We start from the raw sequence: 21,866 nt of genomic DNA, 5'->3' as shown, positions 1-21,866 counted from the left end.
TATATGCCTTCTTTCGGCCTCCACAGGCTGCTTGGCACCTCCCCCTCTCCGCACTCCCACCTCACGCTCACAACTACTGTCTGTTCTGGCTCCATGGTGGTGGAACGAACTCCCTGTTGAGGTCAGAACAGTAGAATCTCTTCCCACCTTCAAGCGCAAACTGAAGACGCACCTCTTCAAGCTGCACCTCTCCCTGTCCCTCTCTACCTCCCTGTAAAACTTAATTGTTGTCTTTCTGTGATTTACTTGTGTATCAGGATGTTTGGTCTGATACCAAAGGTGCTATGTTCTAAGTAGTTTAACACATCATGGTGTAAATATCAGCTGGAATTCTGAACTCTTGTCTCATGTTTTATCTCAACCCCAATTGCAATTATAGATTAAGAGTAATCCCTCCCTACCTCCCTGTGAACCTTAATTGTTGTCTCTGTGACTTGCTTTGTGTATCGGTATTTTTAGTTGGCTAGGTAAGCAGTGTTTGGATAGTTAACTTTGGTAACTTTTGCTCTGTTTGTTTGTTTGTTTGTTCAAAAAAAAAAAAGAAATGGCCCTTGTCCTTATCTTTGTTGTACAGGTAGCAGTTGAAATTGTACTTACCTCTAGGGTCTTTCAGCGAACTTATCCCTGGTTATGGGTATGCACTTTGTTGTACGTCGCTCTGGATAAGAGCGTCTGCCAAATGCCAATAATGTAATGTAATGTATTGTTAGACCAAGTTACTGTATGAATTTGTTATTTTCAGTTTCAGGAAACACATGTAAGAAATTGAGAAACTGTGTACAGTGCAGATGGCTAATAGAATCTATTACAAATTAGCAGTTAAGGTGCCACAAAATAAAAAGAAATAAACTACTCTGGATCTGGATCTGTTTGAATAATTTGAAAGCCATGATATTTCGGCTCCAGAACTGGGCATCTGGCAAACCCTACCCCACAGTGTGGGTAGAGGTGGAGAGGCATCGGTGCCCTGATCAGAGCAGCCCAAAATGACAGCCTGTCTCTCACTGCAGGCCAACGGCAGGACAAAACCCAAGTGAGAAGTTCTTCAGCTAAACTTATCAGCGATCCTTCCTTCATCTGCAACGTCAGCCTCGGCCTCAGTATCATCGTCATCATCATCATGTTCATCACAGTCATTTACAAAAGAATGAAGCAATCTGGAGGTAATGTAAACCAGGTTTTAGAACTGCATAGGCCTATATGAAAGTGAATCAATATAAATACATATAAATCGAAGTAAATTTGATATAAGATCGATAAAAAAGGTAGGTTTTCAGTTGCCGTTTAAAAATGTCCACTGTGCTAATTGGCAGGGTGTTCCATAATTTAGGGCCGTAATGATTAAAAGCAGCATCCCCAATTTTCTTTTGTGAACCACGGGGAACACTTAGTAAACCAGCTGCAGATGACCTGAGGGCTCATGAACGTAAACATAACATAAACATAACATAAAGCAACAGCGCGTCTGAAATGTAAGGAGGAGCTAAGTCAAGAACTTTGTAGTATCCTCCTCCCATACAGTATCTTGGGGTGACCCTTGATAACCACCTCACCCTCGCTCCACATATATCCCCCACTGCCAGAGCCTGCAGGTTCTTCCTCCATAAAATACGCCGTATCCGTCATCTCCTGACGGAGAAAGCCACCCAGCTCCTAGTCCAGCTCTGGTCACCATGTGGTCCCCTCATCACCAGCACCTGGCGGTCGAGCTGCACGTTCACGCCTGTTTTCCGTTCTGGTTCATCAGTGGTGGAATGACTTGCCTACCACTGTCAGGACAGCAGAATCCCTCTCCATATTTTGACCTTTTCAAACTATACCTTAGTCCTCCCTCCTGATTCCCCCCCTCCACTCTCCGATATCCCTCTTGCGCACCCTATATTATGAATGCGTGTTTTGCTATTCATGGATTTTAGTTTTTTTTTAACTTGTTTAAGAACCTATGCATTTGTTAGTCACTTTGGACTAAAAGCGTCTGCTAAATGACTCCAGTAAACTGCATAAGGCGCACTACTGTATTAGTAAATTGTTTTGGGGTTTTCTAAAAATATATTTCTAATTCGAACAATTTGTTTGATTGTATTGCATAAAAAAACCTATATTTTCTACATAAAATATATCTCAGTAATCATTTGTTTCCTGGTCTTTTTTGTGCATCTTTATCAATGGTGCCAGTAATTTGGAACCTGATCATACAAATTTCTTTGTGAATGCTGTTAGCCGTTATTACAGCCTCTGGATGAGGAGGAGGAGGAGGAGGAGGAGGAGGAGGAAGAGGAAGAAGAAGAAGAAGAAGAAGAAGAATGCATCAGCTCATCTGGTCTTTAACCTTCCAAAATACTTGCATGTCACCCTGCTTACTTCCCTCCCTCATGGCTCGCATCAAATTCAAAACATTGGTGCTAGCCTTCCAAGCACTGAAGGGGACAGCTCCAGCTTACCTCCAAAAAATCATCAGACCCTACACCCCTGCCAGACTTCTTCATTCGGCCTCCACACTCCTGCTCCCCCCTCTCCGAACTCCGAGGGAAGTAAGCAAGGGGGTGACATGCGAGTGTTTGAGAAGACCAAACGAGCTGCTGCATTCTGGATAAGTTGGAGGGGTCTGATGGCGGAAGCTGGGAGGCCAGCCAAGAGGGAGTTGTAGTAGTCCAGGCAGGACAAAACCATCGCTTAGACCAGGAGCTGGGTCGAGTAGGGTGTGAGAAAGGGGCGGATTCTCCGTATGTTGTATAGGAAGATCCTGCATGACTGGGTCACCGCCGCAATGTTCTTGGTGAGGGACAGTGTGCCGTCCATCACCACGCTGAGGTTCCTTGCACAGGTTGATGGCGTCAGTGAGGTATATGTACACTGCACTGAACTCCCTTGGTAAGTAAAAGGGTCTGTACTTCACCATCAGTAGTTCCATTTCAGCTGAACAATGTTCTTCGACAGTCTGTACGTCCGTACTCCACCTGATTTTTGCGTAGACGCAGATGCCACCGCCTCTGATCTTTCCTGAAGCCGTTGTGCGGTCCCCTCGGTGAACGGAGCGTGTTTGAATCTGGATCCCGGAGCCTGGTATGCCGTCCGTAAGGCAGACGTCCACGAGAGCAAGAGCACTGCGCTCTCTGATCTCACGCTGTGCTGTCATCCTAGTCCTCAGCTCATCTATCTTGTTTTCGAGGGAGCAAACGTTAGCTAGCAGCAGGCTAGGTAGCGGAGGTCTTGTAGCCCTAGCCTTTAGCCTAGCTTGGAGCCCACCTCTCTTGCCACGCTTCCGCCTTGGCCGCTCTGCCTGTCGGCCGCACAGCTCACCAAAAGAAGGCGCTGCTGGAACTTTCCGGCTGGGCCCAGAGGGATCCAAGCGTCTGAGGAAGTCGTAGCCGGTTAGACTGAATGAACTTGTGATGAACTTTACCGATATCCAGAAGCGTTTCTCCACTGTATGTCACTGTTGCATAAGTGAACTGCACATTCTAAACAAATGCTAACGCTAAAATAGCTAATAAGTAGCATTTGTGCTGGGAGGACAACGCAAAGACGTCTGCCACGGTGGGCGCCATAATGAAAGGTCTACGAAACCCCTTATTAATAAATCACATGATATTGTATAAATCATGTGATGTTGTATGATCACATGATTTATTAATAAGGGTGAAATGCTAGAGTTTTGGATATTTGGACATTAGTAACCTGTTGATTTCTGTTGATTTCATACAGCACTTTTTAAATTAACCCACTCACAAGCATACACGCATTCTTAGTCTCAAGCAAAGTAGTAAGTAGTCTCAAACCATCCACCTGCGCCATTGATCTCATCCGCACCAGTTTTTTCAAGAATCTGCTGAGTGGTGAGCACATCTGATACATCTTGATGGAGAGCATGCTGATGTTAATGTTAGGGCTGATCAATTTAATTTCCTGTCTTTTCAGGCTTTACATTACAGTCCAGCCCCCCTCGAGTGGAAATATGAGTTGAAGAAGGAAGTGGCGGGTATAACTCACTGAAGAAGCTGCGCAGTTTCATTGCAGAATGGAACGTCCTCTCCTCATTGTTGCGGTGTTTCTCTCCACCGCCCCAGGTACTGTGCCTTTTATTCATCCATCAATGTATTTACCTACTCATCAGGGGCAATTACAATTAAAACCATGTACTGTATGGCACTTGTTGCTGTTTAAAACCGGTTTCTTTATAAATACATTACATACTTTATATAATACATTACTTGCTGCTGATTAAAGCACTTTACATGATACCTTTTTACTCTGTAAAATCATGGTATGAGTATTGTATCCCTGTATAAACCTTACTTATGTTTGCTGACATCATGAAGTGTTGAAGTGGTACTTCTTTCAGTGAAATCATTGGAAAATATCTATCACAAGAAAGAAAGCAGTTGTGTCTGTGTGAGTGTGTGTGTGTAAGATGATTATCGCCAAGGGGAGGGCCTGGTGATTAAACTGCATACATTACATAAAACCTTTTATACCATAATTAAATGTATTGAAGAATTGTGAGTACAAAATTAGCTTGCTTCATTTTAACTGTAAAATTAGCTTGCTTCATTTTAACTGTAAAATTAGCTTGCTTCATTTTAACTGTAAAATGAGCTCCATTTTAAATGAGGCGTGTGATGACTCAGACTTCAGCACAGTCAGCAGCAGCTGCTTGATTCACTTGTTTGTTTTTTGATAGAAGGTAGAATCAAGGATATTTATCTTATTTTTATTTTTTAAATGAATTATGTGGCGTTTCACATCTTCCTCCTCACCATAGAACACACGGTACTCTTTCTGTACATCATCATGTTGCACTGAACCCACTGGTATTTCCTGATGTAGAATTGTGCAGAACTGTCTGGAAATAGTAAGCTTACTTGCTTACTATTGCATACACAAATTGAACACTTTGGATCAGAACGTTTGAAATGTAGTATTGATGATATACAGTCCCCCCAAAGTACTGGCAAGTCCAATTTCTTTGTTTTCTCCCCCCCCCCCCTCTAGGCCCATCCCTTCCTTCTCTACTTTCTCCCCCCTTACAGACTCTGATGTTTCTCAACTCCTGCTCTCTCACCACCCTACAACCTGAGCCCTTGACCCTATCCCCTCTTCTCTTCTCCAGACTATCACACCAGACATTCTCCCATTTGTCACCTCCCTTGTCAACTCCTCCCTGTCTTCTGGCTGTTTTCCAGCATCCTTCAAGAGGGCCCACATCACTCCATTGCTAAAAAAGCCTACCCTGGATCCCTCCATCACCCAGAACTACCGCCCGGTATCTCTTCTTCCTTTTCTTTCTAAAACCATAGAATGAGCTGCTTCTACTCAACTTTCTTCTTTCTTTTCTAACAACAACCTATTAGACCCCCATCAGTCTGGCTTCAGATCGGGCCACTCGACAGAGACCGCACTCCTCTCCATCAGTGAGTCGCTCCATGCCGCAACAGCAGCCTCCCTCTCCTCTGTCCTCATTCTTCTAGATCTCTCTGCTGCCTTCGACACTGTAGATCACTACATCCCAACAACGGGCATCTGTGGCACAGCCCTGGACTGGATTGAGTCCTACCTCTTTGGTCGCTCCTTCCAGGTTGCCTGGGCTGATACGGTATCGACACCTCGGCCCCTTGCCACAGGAGTTCCCCAGGGCTCAGTCCTAGACCCGCTTTTTTTTCTCTTTACACTCGTTCCCTTGGCCCTGTGATCACTGCACATGGACTAACCTACCACTGCTATGCGAATGATACCCAACTCTTCATCTCGTTCCCACCATCTGATACACAGGTTTCTGCCCGTATCTCTGCTTGCCTGAGGGACATCCAGAACTGGATGGACAACCACCATCTAAAGCTCAACCCAGGTAAGACTGAAATGATATTCATCCCTGCTAATACCTCTCCCCACCTGGATCTCTCCATTTCCCTCGGGGATACCACACTCACGCCATCACCCAGTGCAAGGAACCTTGGCGTGGTGATGGACAGCAGACTGTCCCTTTCCAAGAACATTGCGGCGGTGACCCGGTCATGCAGGTTCTTCCTATACAACATACGGAGAATCCGCCCCTTTCTCACCCCCTACTCGACCCAGCTCCTAGTCCAAGCGATGGTTCTGTCCCGCCTGGACTACTGCAATTCCCTCTTGGTTGGCCTCCCAGCGTCCACCATCAGACCCCTCCAACTTATCCAGAATGCTGCAGCTCGTCTGGTCTTCAACCTTCCCAAATACTCACACGTCACCCCCCTGCTTACTTCCATCCACTGGCTGCCTGTCATGGCTCGCATCAAATTCAAAACATTGGTGCTAGCCTTCCAAGCAGTTAAGGGGTCATCCCCAGCTTACCTACAAAAAATCATCAGACCCTACACCCCTGCCAGACCTCTTCGTTCAGCCTCCACAGGCCGCTTGGCACCTCCCCCTCTCCGAACCTCCACCTTACGCTTACGACTACTGTCTGTTCTGGCTCCACGGTGGTGGAACGAACTTGAGGTCAGAACTGTAGAATCTCTCCCCACCTTCAAGTGCAAACTGAAGACGCACCTCTTCAAGCAGCACCTCTCCCCATCCCTCCCTATCTCCCTGTGAACCTTAATTGTTGTCTTTGTGATTTACGTAGTGTTTCAGTATTTTTAGTTGGCTAGGTAAGCAATATTTGGATAGTTAAGTTTGGTCACTTTTGCTTTGTTGTTTGTTTGTTTATTTGTTGATTTAAAAATAAATAAATAAATAGGCCCTGGTCCTTATCTTTGTTGCACGGGTAGCAATTGAAATTGTACTTCCCTCTAGGGTCTTTCAGCGCACTTACCCCTGGTTATGGGTATGCACTTTGTTGTACGTCGCTCTGGATAAGAGTGTCTGCCAAATGCCAATAATGTAATGTAATGTAATACATTACATACATTTGTGGTTGAGATAAAAAGATGAACACAAGATAAAGAGTTCAGCATTTCAGCTTTTATTTCCTGGTATTTACAATGAGATATGTTAAACTACTTAGAACATAGCACCTTTGGTATCAGATAATTCGGTTAAAGGCTGGTGATTGACTTGGTCTATCAGTCCATTAAACTTTGTTCTAAAACTTTTGTGGCTAATCTCTGTACTTCTTTGCAAAATGTAATCTCGCCTTCTGATTCTTACTACTGGTGAGTAGTTTGCATCTTGTGGTATAGCCTCTATTGCTGCTCTCTAAGTCTTCTTCGAACAATTGATAGAGATACCTTCATCCCTGCCCTGTGGACATTGTTTGCGATGTCACTGACTGCCCTGTGGAGATTGTTTGTGGTGTCACTGACTGATGTTTTGGGGTTTTTCTTCACAGCTCTCACAATGTTTCATCAACTGCTATTGTTTTCCTTGTTCGACCTGTTCGATGTCTGTGTCTCAGTATGCCAGCGGTTTCTTTCTTTTTCAGGACATAGTAAATTGTTTTACAAGCTATTCCCAATGCTTGTGCAATGGGTCTGATTGATTTCCCCTCTTTACTAAGCTTCAAAATGGCTTGCTGCTTTCGAATGCTACACAAGGTAAAAATACCAAGAGCATCAATCTAGCTCAAACACAAGCTTCTAAATACAGTTGCATGTACAGCTAACATTATACTTAATGATAAAAATAAATAAATCAAATACATTTCAGGTGGTTTCTGGGCACTGACTCCATTTAAACGTAGCATGTGCTCTTCTGGTCCGGATGTCACCAGACTGCCTCTGCAGTGGTTAACTGGGATATGGATTTGGACTTGGACAGGTGCTCTGCTGTGCACATAGTTCTAGTGCTGCATTGTAGCCCCTGACAGCTTTAGTGAGACAGGAGGTCTTTCAAAACAGCAAGTGTTCAAATCTTCAGACTTAAAACTTTTTAACTCTTATCACTGGAGAGAAAGAGACTGCCCTTTTAGATTTCTCACGCGTTGAAATATACAGTTTTCCTTTTTAAATGGAACTAAATGAGCAGCGCTCCAAATGAAATGGAGAACACAATCCATCTGACCGTTACTCTTTGTGTCTTACACAGTTCCGAGGCCATTCTGAAACAGTTGCTGTATTTGTGACTGATTCATTTTGACAGTGAGCCTGTCATGCGGACGCTTCTTGGTAGTCAAATTCAATAACATTGTTTTGTGTTTTGATTGAATCAAAAGATATTTATGTCTAATTGGCTGTATAATGGCGGCACGGATGGTGCAGTGGGTAGCACTGCCACCTCACAGTGAGGAGGTCCTGGGTTCAAATCCCGGTCGGCCGGGGCCTCTCTGTGTGGAGTTTGCATGTTCTCCCCGTGTTCGCGTGGGTTTCCTCCAGGTACTCCAGTTTCCTCCCACAGTCCAAAGACATGCAGGTTAGGCTGATTGGAGAGTCTAAATTGCCCATAGGTATGAGTGTGTGTGTGTGTGTGTGTGTGTGTGAATGAATGGTGTGTGTGCCCTGCGATGGACTGGCGACCTGTCCAGGCTGTATTCCTGCCTTTCACCAATGTATGCTGGGATAGGCTCCAGCCCCCCTGCGACCCTGTTCAGGATAAGCAGGTTGGGATAATGAATGAATGAATGAATGAATGAATGAATGAATGAATGAATGAATGGTTTTGTTTGTTTTGTTTCATGTACATCTTCCTCTGAGCGGTACTTGCATGCTAAATAACACAATCATGTACATATGTGGGCATACACAGCAGTATTTCAAATACAGGCATTTGAAACAAGCACTTGCATTCATGCATTTCGTATGTAATATGAACGGCGTGCCTCTTTTGGTTGTTCACATTTTGGATTTACATTTACATTTTAGTCATTTGGCAGACGCTTTTAATCCAAAGCGACTTACAAGTGCATAGGTTCTACCATAAGTCAAAGCATCACATGCAGAACTAGCAAAATACACATGAAATGCTGTTCACATTTCGGATGTATTCGGACTCTGTTCGGCCTTCATGAGGATTTGACATTGGCTTGTTTAATTTAATTCTTTGCTCGTAGCTGGTATCTTGCACGTGACTGGCCCTACTATGTGCCACGTTACCTTACCTGTTGTGGCAGGTAAATGTTTTATGTTTGATGGAACCTGCATTTTGCTTTGTTACTTTTGGCAACAGACGAAAGGTTGTTTTGCCCAAAATGTTGGTGCAAATTAATAATGAAATCATCCATCCACCCATCCATCCATCCATCCATTATCTTAACCCGCTTATCCTGAACAGGGTCGCCAGGGGGCTGGAGCCTATCCCAGCATACATTGGGTGAAGGCAGGAATACACCCTGGACAGGTCGCCAGTCCATCGCAGGGCACACACACCATTCACTCACACACTCATACCCATGGGCAATTTAGACTCTCCAATCAGCCTGACCTGCATGTCTTTGGACTGTGGGAGGAAACCGGAGTACCTGGAGGAAACTCACGCGAACACGGGGAGAACATGCAAACTCCACAAAGAGAGGCCCCGGCCGACCAGGATTTGAACTCAGGACCTCCTAGCTGTGAGGCGGCACTGCTACCCACTGCACCATCCGTGCTGCCCTCACATATACCAGTCATGGTTAAATTGTAGTCGTTTTTGTGTTTTTTAGTGAGTAATGCCTGTGTGATATATTGCAGTAAGAATAGTAGTAGTGCTGTAATAGTTGTTTATTAGTAATCATGTTGTAGTGGAAGCTGTGTTGCAGTAACAGTTGTAGAAATTATTATCAAGTAGTCACACTTGAGTAGTACTTATCTTGTCATAATTGTACAGTGGGAGTGTTGTTGTAGTGATTGTATATTAATAGTAGACCAGGGTTCAAATAGTATTTATTTTGGATTCAAACACTTTTTGTGCTCTATTGATCTTGCATGGTGTATTTGAGCCTGCAAGGAGGACCAGATGGGTGAGGTTTAAACTTTTGGGATAATTTCATTAGTTCCGATACACCAGGCAAGCTTAGTGAAATTCAGAAAAGCATTTGAATCCAAAACAAATACTATTTGAGCCCTGGTCTGATTTAGTAGTTGTGTTTTCAGTTTTGTAACGATGGATGTGTTGTGTTGGTAACTGTGTTCTAGTAACAGTTGTGTTGCTGTTGTATTCGCTCACAGTGCTGCAGGTGTTTAATGCCTGCGGAGATTCACTGCAGTTAAATGGTGTCGTTGGAAAGTCCATTTTGCTTCCCACGGAGAAGCAACTACTCAAAGGAATTGGTTACATGAATTGGAAAAAGAACAGCGATGATATCATCACATTAGTGAGAAAATCAGAAAACTCATCATTTGAAGTTGTGTTTTAAGTTTTGTAACGATGAATGTGTTGTGTTGGTAACTGTGTTCTAGTAACAGTTGTGTTGCTGTTGTATTCGCTCACAGTCTGCGGAGATTCACTGCAGTTGAATGGAGTCGTTGGAAAGTCCATTTTGCTTCCCACGGAGGAGGAAGGACTACTCAAAACTGATGGAATAATGGAGTGGAAAAAGAACAGGGATTATGTCATCACATTAGTGAGAGAATCAGAAAACTCACCATTTGAAATCAAGAGCATACACTCAAACTTCACAGGAAGATTGATCATGAATAATGACACTGGGGCTCTAAACATCAGCAATCTGAGAGAAGAGGATTCCGGGAAATATTTATTTAGCGGTTTAGTGTCATCCGGGTCCCTGAAGCCAGCGGCATATAAACTCCAAGTTTATGGTGAGCGCCTCAGTGTTTGTGTCTGTAGATCTCTGACCTGTAATGAAGTGGTGTGTCTCAATGTGTGTGTCTGTAGATCTCTGAACTGTAATGAAACAGTGTGTTTCAGTATGTGTCTGTAGATCTCTGATCTGTAATGTAGTGGTGTGTCTCAATGTGTGTGTCTGTAGATCTCCGAACTGTAATGAAGTGGTGTGTTTCAGTTTGTGTGTCTGTAGATCTCTGAACTGTAATGAAGTGGTGTGTTTCACCATTTGTGTCTGTTGATTGTAATATAAATTTGATGCTGGTGCTTCCTTTCTCCACAGAGATGATTGACTCAGTGCAGATAACCACCCAGGTCAATGACAGCACAGACAGCTGTAATGTGACCCTGAGTTGCAGTGTGTTTGGAAGCCACCAGGTGGCACTGTTCTGGTCCACAAATGGAGGCAACATTCCCGGAACAGAGAACAAAACTACCCTGACTGTGTCCCCCACCCTGGCAGAAGAGATCTACACCTGTACAGCCAAGAACCCCGTCAGCTCCCAAAGCAGCAGTGTGACAGTCAAGTCCTGCCAACCTCGCGGTCAGTCAGCAATTACTCTCTGATTAGCATAGTCTGTGATTAGCATGTACTCAGCAGAAATTATTAGATTAAATAATGAAATAATGCACTCCTAGCACTTGGTCCGTTCTCTGCATATTTATGTTAAATCCGTATATCCTAGAATGAAAATTGCAGTTCATAATAGTGAAGGACGTGTGCATTTGTGTGCCATAAAACATGGACTCCATATCTACTAATTTAAATGGGATCAAACCAAACATTTCTTTCGACGATATAAAGGTGCTATATGAATAAAGCTTATAATTATTCAAAAACGCTGCCTAAAGCTGGTTGACACCCACAGACCCCCAATGTCTCCAGACCCTCCAAAGCAGTGGCTGAGGGGCCAGCTTTTACATCGAGGGCACTTCTAGTTGGGAAACCATGACAATCACTCAAACTTTGAAGGCTGATTTCACAAAACCTCTCATGTCAGACACACATATTTTAACAAGCTATATCCTCCAAAATGGATTGGCCAATTCCGACAAGTGATTTCGTAGCTCCGTTCTTCTGATTTCACATCAAAAAAAATAAAAATAATAATTCGATGTGTGATAAGATACGCCATTTACTGTGTTGCATCAAAATAATTTTGTGTAAGTGCGTGTGTTTGTGTGTGACAGTAGTTGTCTCTGTGGGCTCCTGTGTAACGTTTATATCCTGTAGCACCATCTCCTGGCCTCTCACCGTGTGCAGTAAAGTCAGTGCTGTTCTCCACGGGTCTGGTTGCCATGGTTTCGGCTGTCATCGCAGTTAATGTCAGAGAGAGGTGCTGCAGGTCAGTCATGGTCACTGTGTTTATATTTCTCATCAGCAGTGAGCTTCAATCTGACACACTCTGTACCCTCTTTAAAAACAGGTCCAAAAACACTCACACGCTTTCAATACAACACACTCTACCACACACTCACACTCTCTACCACACACTCACACTCTCTAACACACATTCACACACTCTACCACACACTCACACTCTCTACCACACACTCACACTCTCTACCACACACTCACACACACTACCACACACTCACACTCTACCACACTCACACTCTCTACCACACACTCACACTCTCTACCACACACTCTACCACACACACACACTCTCTAACACACGCACTACCACACACTCACACTCTCTAACACACATTCTACCACACACTCACACTCTACCACACTCACACACTCTACCACACACTCACACTCTCTAACACACACTCACACACACTACCACACACTCACACTCTACCACACTCACCCTCTCTACCACACACTCACACTCTCTAACACACACACTACCACACTCACACTCTAGCACACTCACACTCTGTTGCACACTCACACTCTCTGTCGCACACTCACACTCTCTGTCGCACACTCACACACTCGGTCGCACGCTCACACACTCTACCACACACTCACACACTCTACCACACACTCACACACTCTGTCGCACACTCACACACTCACACACTCACACACTCACACACTCTACCACACACTCACACACTCACACACTCACACACTCTGTCGCACACTCACACACTCTGTTACACACTCACACATTCTGTTACACACTCACACATTCTGTTACACACTCACACACTCACACACTCACACACTCGATCACACATCCTACTACACTCTACTGAGCAGCACACTCTCACCTTGTTAAAAGAGGTCTAAAAAGCCACACTGCTGCAGATTGTATTGCTTTGTATGAATTTCGAATGCAGTTCTTTGTTTAAAGTTCTTTATTTCTGTTGTTTTTTTTCAGAGAAATGAGGACTGAGGAGGGAGGGTGAATCTGATATTTGGTATCTGTGTGTGTGTGTTAGATTAGATTACATTACATTAGATTTGTATTAAAATTGAGTAAATGAGAACTGTCATCCTGCCACATTATCAGGTTTGTAAAAGTGCAAGCTAAAATTTGTGAAAAATATATAAAAAACAGTAAGTAGTCCTTGCAATGCCGTACAGTCCATCTTTTAACCCACCGCTGGGAGGGAAATGCCGACACAGATTCTGATTATTGGTTTGTGCAAGCTTTGCAGTGATTAATTGTAGTAATTGTTAGCCATTATTTGATCTTAACAGTTTTCCTTACAATGTTTTTTTGCTGTTACAGTATGTTTTTCATGTCTGTGAGCTTTTATGAACTCTCAAATGAATCCAAACAAATCAAAATCAAATTAAATATGAAATATAAATCATTTGTTGCCCCAATCAGAGCCTAGCTTGTGCTATACGTTCTAGCAGATACGTTCTAGTACTGTTTGTTACTGCATTACGATGTTTAGCGATGAAGCTGCCCCAACCGCCTTTCTAAAGGCAAGAGCAATAAAACGAAGCTCCGCTGGAGTGATTCAAGAAATGCCAAGTCTGTCTCAGTCTCCATCAACTGCACCGCTCACTACAATACTTTTCATCAAAATTACAAGCTACTATTGCACATCAGCACATTACAGCTTTTAATGTAAAACGGCATTCGATTTTAAAACAAACTCAGCTCTGTGGATCCATTTCAGATGTTTTCATCTCAATGCACGCATTTGCATATGAAGTCACATGAAGTTTAGACAGTAATGCCATTCTCAGCTCAAAGAGTGAGTATTTACAGCCCATTTAAATCTACCGGAGCTGACTGAATTTCAGAATGTCCCATATGTTCAACAGGGCACCAAGCACAGTACACAGCTACTGTAACTTTTAGTTCCATATCTCAAATGTAGTGGAAAGATTACACATTCAATTCCAAATCAAAGCATTAACAAATGTTATCAAGGCTGCGTTATTATTTTACAGGAAGAAAAGTAATATTAATCTGTTCAAAATAATGTCAGTGTCAAAAGTTTTCTCTTCAAACTGAAACATGACTGTATAAAGTGAAGAAATCTTTCTAGATTTAATTTATTTTTATTTCTTTTTTTTATGTCAGTGAGTACATCTTGAATGCTTACGCTAACAAAATATTGCATTTTTCTTTGTCTGATGTGACAATTAACTGAGTTTGCATATGAGGTCCATTAGGTCATTCTCAGCTCTGTAATACTGCCATGATGTCTTTGCACAGAAACTAAAATGTAAACGGAAAGAGGTTGGCAGCCACACCACCAGCCTGTAGCTTCTGCATACACTTCCTGTTTGAAGCTGGTGGGCATAAAAAGGGAACTATACTAACACACAGCACAGACACTTATTTCAAAACCCCCAACACACACACACACGCACAAACGCACACACACACACACACACACACATTTTTGTAATGCTTTAAATGAACATAGTCTAGTCTAAATTTTAGTGATTCTAAAACACTTTTTTAAAATGAATTATAGTTGATACAGTTGGCATTTCAGTCAGCTTCTTTGTTTCAGTAAAACCAAAAGCTGAATTGTGACATTTGAAGCAAACTAGCTTTTCAAAATAAGAGGACAGCTTATACAATTCACTTCTATGCCTGCCTCCATTTCTGTCTGCCCCCTGTTTCTCCTCTTTCTGTCCCCTTACAGATGCTGATGTGTCTCACCTCCTGCTCTCCCACCACCCTACTACTTGTGCCCTGGACCCCATCCCCTCAAACCTCTTTCAGGCAATCACGCCTGACATCCTCCCGTTTGTCACCTCCCTTGTTAACTCCTCTCTGTCCTCTGGCTGCTTTCCCTCATCATTCAAGAGGGCCTACATCACCCCGCTCCTAAAGAAACCCACTCTAGACCCCTCCTGCATTCAAAACTACCGTCCGGTATCTCTCCTTCCTTTTCTATCCAAATCCATTGAACGAGCCGCCTCCAACCAACTCTCTTCCTTCCTCTCACAGAATAACCTGCTGGACCCCCACCAGTCTGGCTTCAGACCTGGCCACTCGACGGAGACTGCACTCCTCTCTTTCAACGAGTCCCTTCAGGCTGCACGAGCAACCTCTCTCTCCTCTGTCCTGATCCTTCTTGACCTCTCTGCGGCGTTCGACACTGTCAACCACTCCATCCTCTTAGCCTCCCTGGCATCTACAGGGATCTGTGGCACAGCCTTAGAGTGGATCCAATCTTATCTCTCTGGCCGGTCCTCCCAGGTGTCCTGGGCTGGAGGAGTGTCAATCCCTCGCCCCCTTGTTACAGGAGTCCCCCAGGGCTCAGTCCTCGGACCCCTCCTCTTCTCCATCTACAGGAGATCCCTTGGCCCCGTTATCTCTGCTCATGGCATCTCCTATCATTGTTATGCCGATGACACCCAACTCATTCTCTCCTTCCCCCCATCAGACACACAGGTCTCTACCCGTATCTCCGCCTGCCTGAGAGACATCCAGAGCTGGATAGGCGACCACCATCTAAAGCTCAACCCAGATAAGACGGAGGTGATCTTCATCCCTGCTTTAACCTCTCCCTTCTCTGATTTCTCCATCTCACTAGGGGATACCACAGTGACCTCATCCCCTAGTGCAAGAAACCTTGGAGTGGTGATGGACAACAGGCTATCCTTCTCCACGAACATCGCTACGGTGACCCGGGCGTGCAGGTTCTTCCTGTACAACATCTGGAGAATCCAACCCTTTCTCACCACCTACTCCACTCAGCTCCTTGTTCAACCAATGGTCCTGTCCCGCCTGGACTATTGCAATTGTCTGCTGGCTGGCCATCAGACCCCTACAACTGATCCAGAATGCTGCAGCCCGTCTGGTATTCAATGTTCCCAGACATTCACATGTCACCCCCCAGCTCAGCAACCTCCACTGGCTGCCTGTTATGGCTCGCATCAAATTTAAAACTTTGGTGCTCGCATACCAGGCAGTTAAAGGATCAGCCCCTGTGTATATTCAATCCCTTATCAAGACCTATACACCAACAAGACCCCTCCGTTCTGCCACTTCGTGCCGTCTGGCGCCTCCCCCTCGCCACACCTGCACTTCACGCTCACGACTGCTGTCTGTCCTGGTCCCACGGTGGTGGAATGACCTCCCGGTGAATGTCAGAACGGCAGAGTCTCTGACCTCCTTCAAGCGCAGACTGAAGACCCATCTCTTCAGGCTACACCTTTCCCTCCCCATCTCACAATCACTGTGATTAGCCTTAGACCGTAATGGCACTTATGTATAGATATCGTTACTTGTATAGGTCTTGTTGTTTTTATTGGCTGTTGTTGTATTCTAGCTGCCAACAGTGGGATGCTAGTTTGAATGTTGATTGTACTCTTCCAGGGTTCTGAATTTCTGTATGTTTATACTAGGACTCGGAACTGTACTGTCCTCTCAGGTCTACTTTTGCACTTGTTCTTGTGATTGATTTGCACTTTGTTGTACGTCGCTCTGGATAAGAGCGTCTGCTAAATGCCACGTAATCTAATGTAAATACTTTTCTTTCGCCATCAATTTTATTATTTCAAAATGCAGAATGTCTGAAATGGCATACACTGGGAGGTAAGAACAGCAAGAGCTGCACCTAGATTAGTCTCTTTAACGGAATGTGAATTAGGGGTGGTCAAATCTGGAATTTAGACCCCCACCTTTGGGGGTTGTTAGAAGGGAAAAAACAGATGATTGCCAGACAGGACATGTAGGTTTTCCCTTGAGTCACTGAAACTATGGTTTATTAAACTCCTTTTGGTATGAAATGCATCTCATCCTATTCCTTGATTTTACTGGATCACATCCAAAGTAAATTATTTGCCATGCAGAAATATCACTGTAGTAACAGGGACTGGCGGAGAGCCAAGAGTGACGAAGGGTAATCCCTTATAAGCAAACACGCGAACGTGTTCACCACAAAACCCCGGGAGGTAAAGGAAACGGAAAATGTCTCGGAGACAACTCCGACCAAAATAAAAGGAACAGCCCAAAAAACGGCTACCGGAAAATAAAGCGACCCTTAAAAACCAGCGCAAACAACCCAACAAAAATGAGTGCTAAAAGCAAGCACTGCAAACCCCAGACCGGGGACAAAATAAAAGGACAACCTAGTATAAAACACTAGGCAAGAAAACAAAGAACCTTGAGACGCAGCTCAGGAAAAACACAAACCAAAATACAAATACCGGGGACAACGTCCCTCACCCGCAAGCTCATGTAGCATGGTTAGCTCAGCTAGTTTGCTGGTAAGCATGGTGAAGTGCAGTGAGAGCGAAGGCTGGTAGCAGGTTATCGCGACAACACTCCCCGATGACGTAACCCTCATATTCAAAAGAACATCATTGCCCTTGGCTAGAGGCGAGTTTGTCTTTAGCTGACTAGTAACGCGTTCGTTCAACAAATAATTTGGACAAGTGAGAGGCTAGGGTTCAAATCCCACCCACCTCGGTACTACCTCCCAACCCTGACAATCACTACTACTAATAACAGTGGTTAATCCAGTTACTGATGTTGTACTGCTATTTTTTGAACACCACTAATTCCTTCTGGAAGTAAACAGGGCTAATTGGCATGAGAGATCAGACAGAAATGTCCTAATGTATCTTCACAAAGTAGAACATGCCCACCAAATACTGTCTATATACCAATCTGTCTATATACTAACTACAGTCAAAATGATGGAGGCAAATGTTACTGCACGTGACATAGGTGATAAAGAGATCTAAATCACACAAAATACGTCACCTATTACATAAATACATATTTAAAATAGACGTAGTTATTACACTGTACCTGCAAACAGCAGTGTGGAGACCAACAGGACAAGCCTTTTCAGTCTGAGAGAGAGAGAGAGAGAAAGAGAGAGAGAGAGAGAGAGAGAGAGAGAGAGAGAGAGAGAGAGAGAGAGAGAGAGAGAGAGAGAGAGAGAGAGAGAGAGAGAGAGAGAGAGAGAGAGAGAGAGAGAGAGAGAGAGAGTGTGTGTGGCTGTGTGACAGCCTGTAGCGTTGGTAGAGGTCGCCACAATAAGATCCGCACAGCCGTTGGGACCCTTGAGCAAGGCCCTTAACCCTGCATTGCTCCCGGGGAGGATTGTCTCCTGCTTAATCTAATCAACTGTACGTCTGCCAAATGCCAATAATAAAATGTAATGTAATGGCTTCTGATGTCAAGATAGGGTTTAATATGTGTGTATGTTGTGGTAGATAAACTGCCTCAGTCTGAGCCAGATGGACTGGATGTTCACTCCACACTTGATGGAAACTTCTCCAAAAATCCTTTCCAGTTCACAGTTATAATCTGATATTGACTTCAAATCTTGTTTACCATTATTTTTATTTCTCCCATTCAGCCCCATAAAAAATAAATAGACTTTCTCTGCTGTTGGTGTTCAGATGGTTTACGTCTCCTTTTTTGTTGCACTAATCATGCACTACGTGATGTTACTGACAATGCATGTTGCCTGGAAACCATGTGTGGTCATTCTGGTGTGGTCATAGCTTGAACTTGCTCAGGCCATAGTTATTCATATAAGTGAACTGATGTTACAGTGGCAGGCTTCAAGTTTCTCTTATCTTCAGTTCTCCTTATCTTCTCTCTACCCCCAGCATGTTTTTCTGACACAGAAATACACAGGAATGTATGACTCAGGACTACTATCTGTTCTGGCTCCACGGTGGTGGAAGGAACTCCCCGTTGAGGTCAGAACTGAAGAATCTCTCCCCACCTTCAAGCGCAAGCTGAAGACACACCTCTTCAAGCAGCCCCTCTCCCCATCCCTCCCTACCTCCCTGTGAACCTTAATTGTTGTCTCTGTGACTTGCTTTGTGTATCGGTATTTTTAGTTAGCTAGGTATAAGCAGTGTTTGGATAGTGAACTTTGGTCACTTTTGCTCTGTTGTTTGTTTCTTTGTTCAAAAAAATAAATAAATAAATTGGCCCTTGTCCTTATCTTTGTTGTACAGGTAGCAGTTGAAATTGTACTTCCCTCTAGGGTCTTTCAGTGAACTTATCCCTGGTTATGGGTATGCACTTTGTTGTACGTCGCTCTGGATAAGAGCGTCTGCCAAATGCCAATAATGTAATGTAATGTAATGTATCTGAGAGTGTTTAGACTTCCACAATATGTGACGCAACGCAGTAAATGGTGTATAAGCACAGATTTCATTTTTCTTTTTTTAACTAGAAGATCAGAGCTACAAAATGAAGTATAACATGCACTATAGGGGGCACTATTAGTAAATTGTATAAGGGGTACTACTGTATTAGTAAAAAATATATTTCTAATTGTGTTTGATTGCATTGCATGAAAAATACAATATTTTCTTCCTAAATATATCTCAGGAATCATTTGTTTTCTGGTCTTTTTGTGCATCTTTAACAATGATGCCAATAATTTGGACCTAATTGTACACATTTCTTTGTGAGTGCTATAAGCATTTATTACAACCTCTGTCGGCTGTAACTTTAATACACTTCCTGTGTGAAGTTGGTGGCCCCGCCACACACACGCACACACACACACACGCACGCACACACACACACATACGCCCACACACACACAGGCACATATACGCACACACACACACACACACACACAAAGCCCTATCTCCACAGAGGAAGCCACACAGATCTCTCTCAGACTGAAAATGCTTGTCCTGTTGGTCTCCACACTGCTGTTTGCAGGTACAGTTTAATAACTTTGTCTATTTGAAATATGTATTCATATAATAGGTGACTTGCCTCTTATTTTGTATGGTTCAGATCTCTTCATCACCTTTGTCACCTGCAGTAACATTTTCCTCCATCATTTTGACTGTAGTTAGTATATAGACAGATGTATTTGGTAGGCATGTTCTACTTTGTAAAGATACATTAGCACATTCTTCTCTGGTCTCTCATTCCAACCAGCCCAGTGTGCTTCCTGAAGGAATTAGCTGTGCTGTGCTGTGCAAATTCAGTCAGCTCCGGTAGATTTAAATAGGCTGTGAATACTCACTCTTTGAGCTGAGAATGGCATTACTGTCGAGACTTCATGTGACTTCATATGAAAATGTCCTTTGTAAAATGATTGCTTTTTATATTACTCATTGTACATTATGGACTGTATAGTATAGAGCTTTGTGATTATATGACCACTAATTTAAAAGATTCATAGTGTTCGAAAACATGGGAGGCAAGTCCGCTACAGCCAACCCCCCCTGAAGCATCTCACTTTGTTTGGTCAATCTACAACCCTGTCTAGCCCCCAATCCTGTGAAATGTAACTCTTTGATTAGTACCTCTCTGTCATATCCTCTGCCTTCTCTTTGGCCAAACTCTTAACCTTCAGCAGGGATATCCATGTTGGCTTTTTCCCCTCCAAAAGCCAACATGGATATTCCTGCTGAAGTCTGCTGAATTGAAAAGATAATAGTGCTGGCTTTCCTGTCTGATTTTTAGTCACCAAACAAGATATCTCCCAGTCAAAACTTTTAAGAAAGTCCAGTTCATGTGGAGCAAAATAAAGATGCTAATCATTATGTGAAAGCATGTCATTTATAACAGTGTAGGAGTATAATCTTTTTATGCATTTACTCTTTTTCCCAACACCTGTTTTTTCTTTACTTTTGTCAGGTTTGAAAGCTTTATAAGTGACCGATCCAATTTTTTGAGCAATAAGAGTCTCACAAATGAGATGACAAATAGCAAGCAAGACAGTCAAAGTCTGCTGAAGTACAACTGTAGCAAGTTTATTTTATGTATATATATTTTTTATACTATACAAAACTATACTATTTCATGAATGAATAATTTTTCTTTTTTTTTTTACATGCGCCTAAGATTTTGCACAACACTGTATATACACTCACCGAGCACTTTATTAGGAACATTTTTACTTTATAACACCTACTTATTCATGCAACTATCTAATCAGCCGATTGTGTGGAAGCAGTGCAATGCATACAATCATGTAGATACCGATCAGGAGCTTCAGTTAATGTTCATATCAAGCATCAGAATGGGGTAAAAATGTGAGCTAAGTGACTTTGTCCGTGGAATGACTGTTGGTGGCAGACTGGGTGGTTTGAGTATATTAGAAACTGCTGATCTCCAGGGATTTTCATCCATACTAGTCTCTAAAGTTTGCAAACAGACAGAAATACCTTGTTAATGAGAGACATCAGAGGAGAATGGCCGGACTGGTCAAGGCTGACCAGAAAGCGACAGTAATGCAAATAACCACACATTACAACAGTGGTGTGCAGAAGAGCATCTCTGAATGCACAACACATCATAACTCTAAGTGGATAGGATACAGCAGTAGAAGTCAAAAACAAAAAATATATAATAAATACCTAATAAAGTGCTCACAGAGTGTATTAAGCTACTGTTTTTGTTTTGAATCAAGTAAACTGTAGTAAAGTGTAAATATTTTCATTATGTTCATCCATTTAACATGATATTTTGTATAGATGTGTATAGATCTGAGTTGCACACTTGAATTACACTTCTTCCCAAAAATATACAGATGCACAGTGGCAGTTTGTTTCTATTTTATAATGGATCCTGTAAATTGTTGTGTTGATGTTATAATGTGTGTTGAACAGAGTTTGTTTTACAGTTTTAAAAAACTTTTAAAAAACATTTTTCTGTTTCTTTCTAGTTTCCAGAGCTGAAGAGGATTTGTTTGTGCTCAAGGGAGACTCTGTTCGTCTGGATGTGAAGAGACATGAAGAACTATAGTTTGACAGCATATTATGGAGATTTAATATCTCTTCTAAAATAGTGCATTACAATCAGAAT

General features: G+C 43.1%; 1 long non-coding RNA gene across 1 annotated transcript in view; it reads left to right on the top strand.

The window, feature by feature from the left end:
• Window positions 1-4,020: 4,020 nt before the first annotated feature.
• LOC133136226 (uncharacterized) overlaps window positions 4,021-21,866 on the top strand; it is a 20,533-nt gene continuing 2,687 nt past the window's right edge. Inside the window, exons 1-2 of the long non-coding RNA XR_009709486.1 lie at window positions 4,021-4,067; window positions 21,727-21,866. The exon at window positions 21,727-21,866 is cut by the window's right edge and continues 172 nt beyond it. This is a non-coding gene — a long non-coding RNA (uncharacterized LOC133136226). The remainder of the gene's footprint in view (window positions 4,068-21,726) is intronic.

This window comes from Conger conger, chromosome 9, assembly GCF_963514075.1.
Source record: "Conger conger chromosome 9, fConCon1.1, whole genome shotgun sequence".
NCBI classification, from domain to species: domain Eukaryota; kingdom Metazoa; phylum Chordata; class Actinopteri; order Anguilliformes; family Congridae; genus Conger; species Conger conger.
The sequence above is the reverse complement of the archived record's forward strand: the minus strand, read 5'-3'. Positions and strand labels throughout refer to the sequence as shown.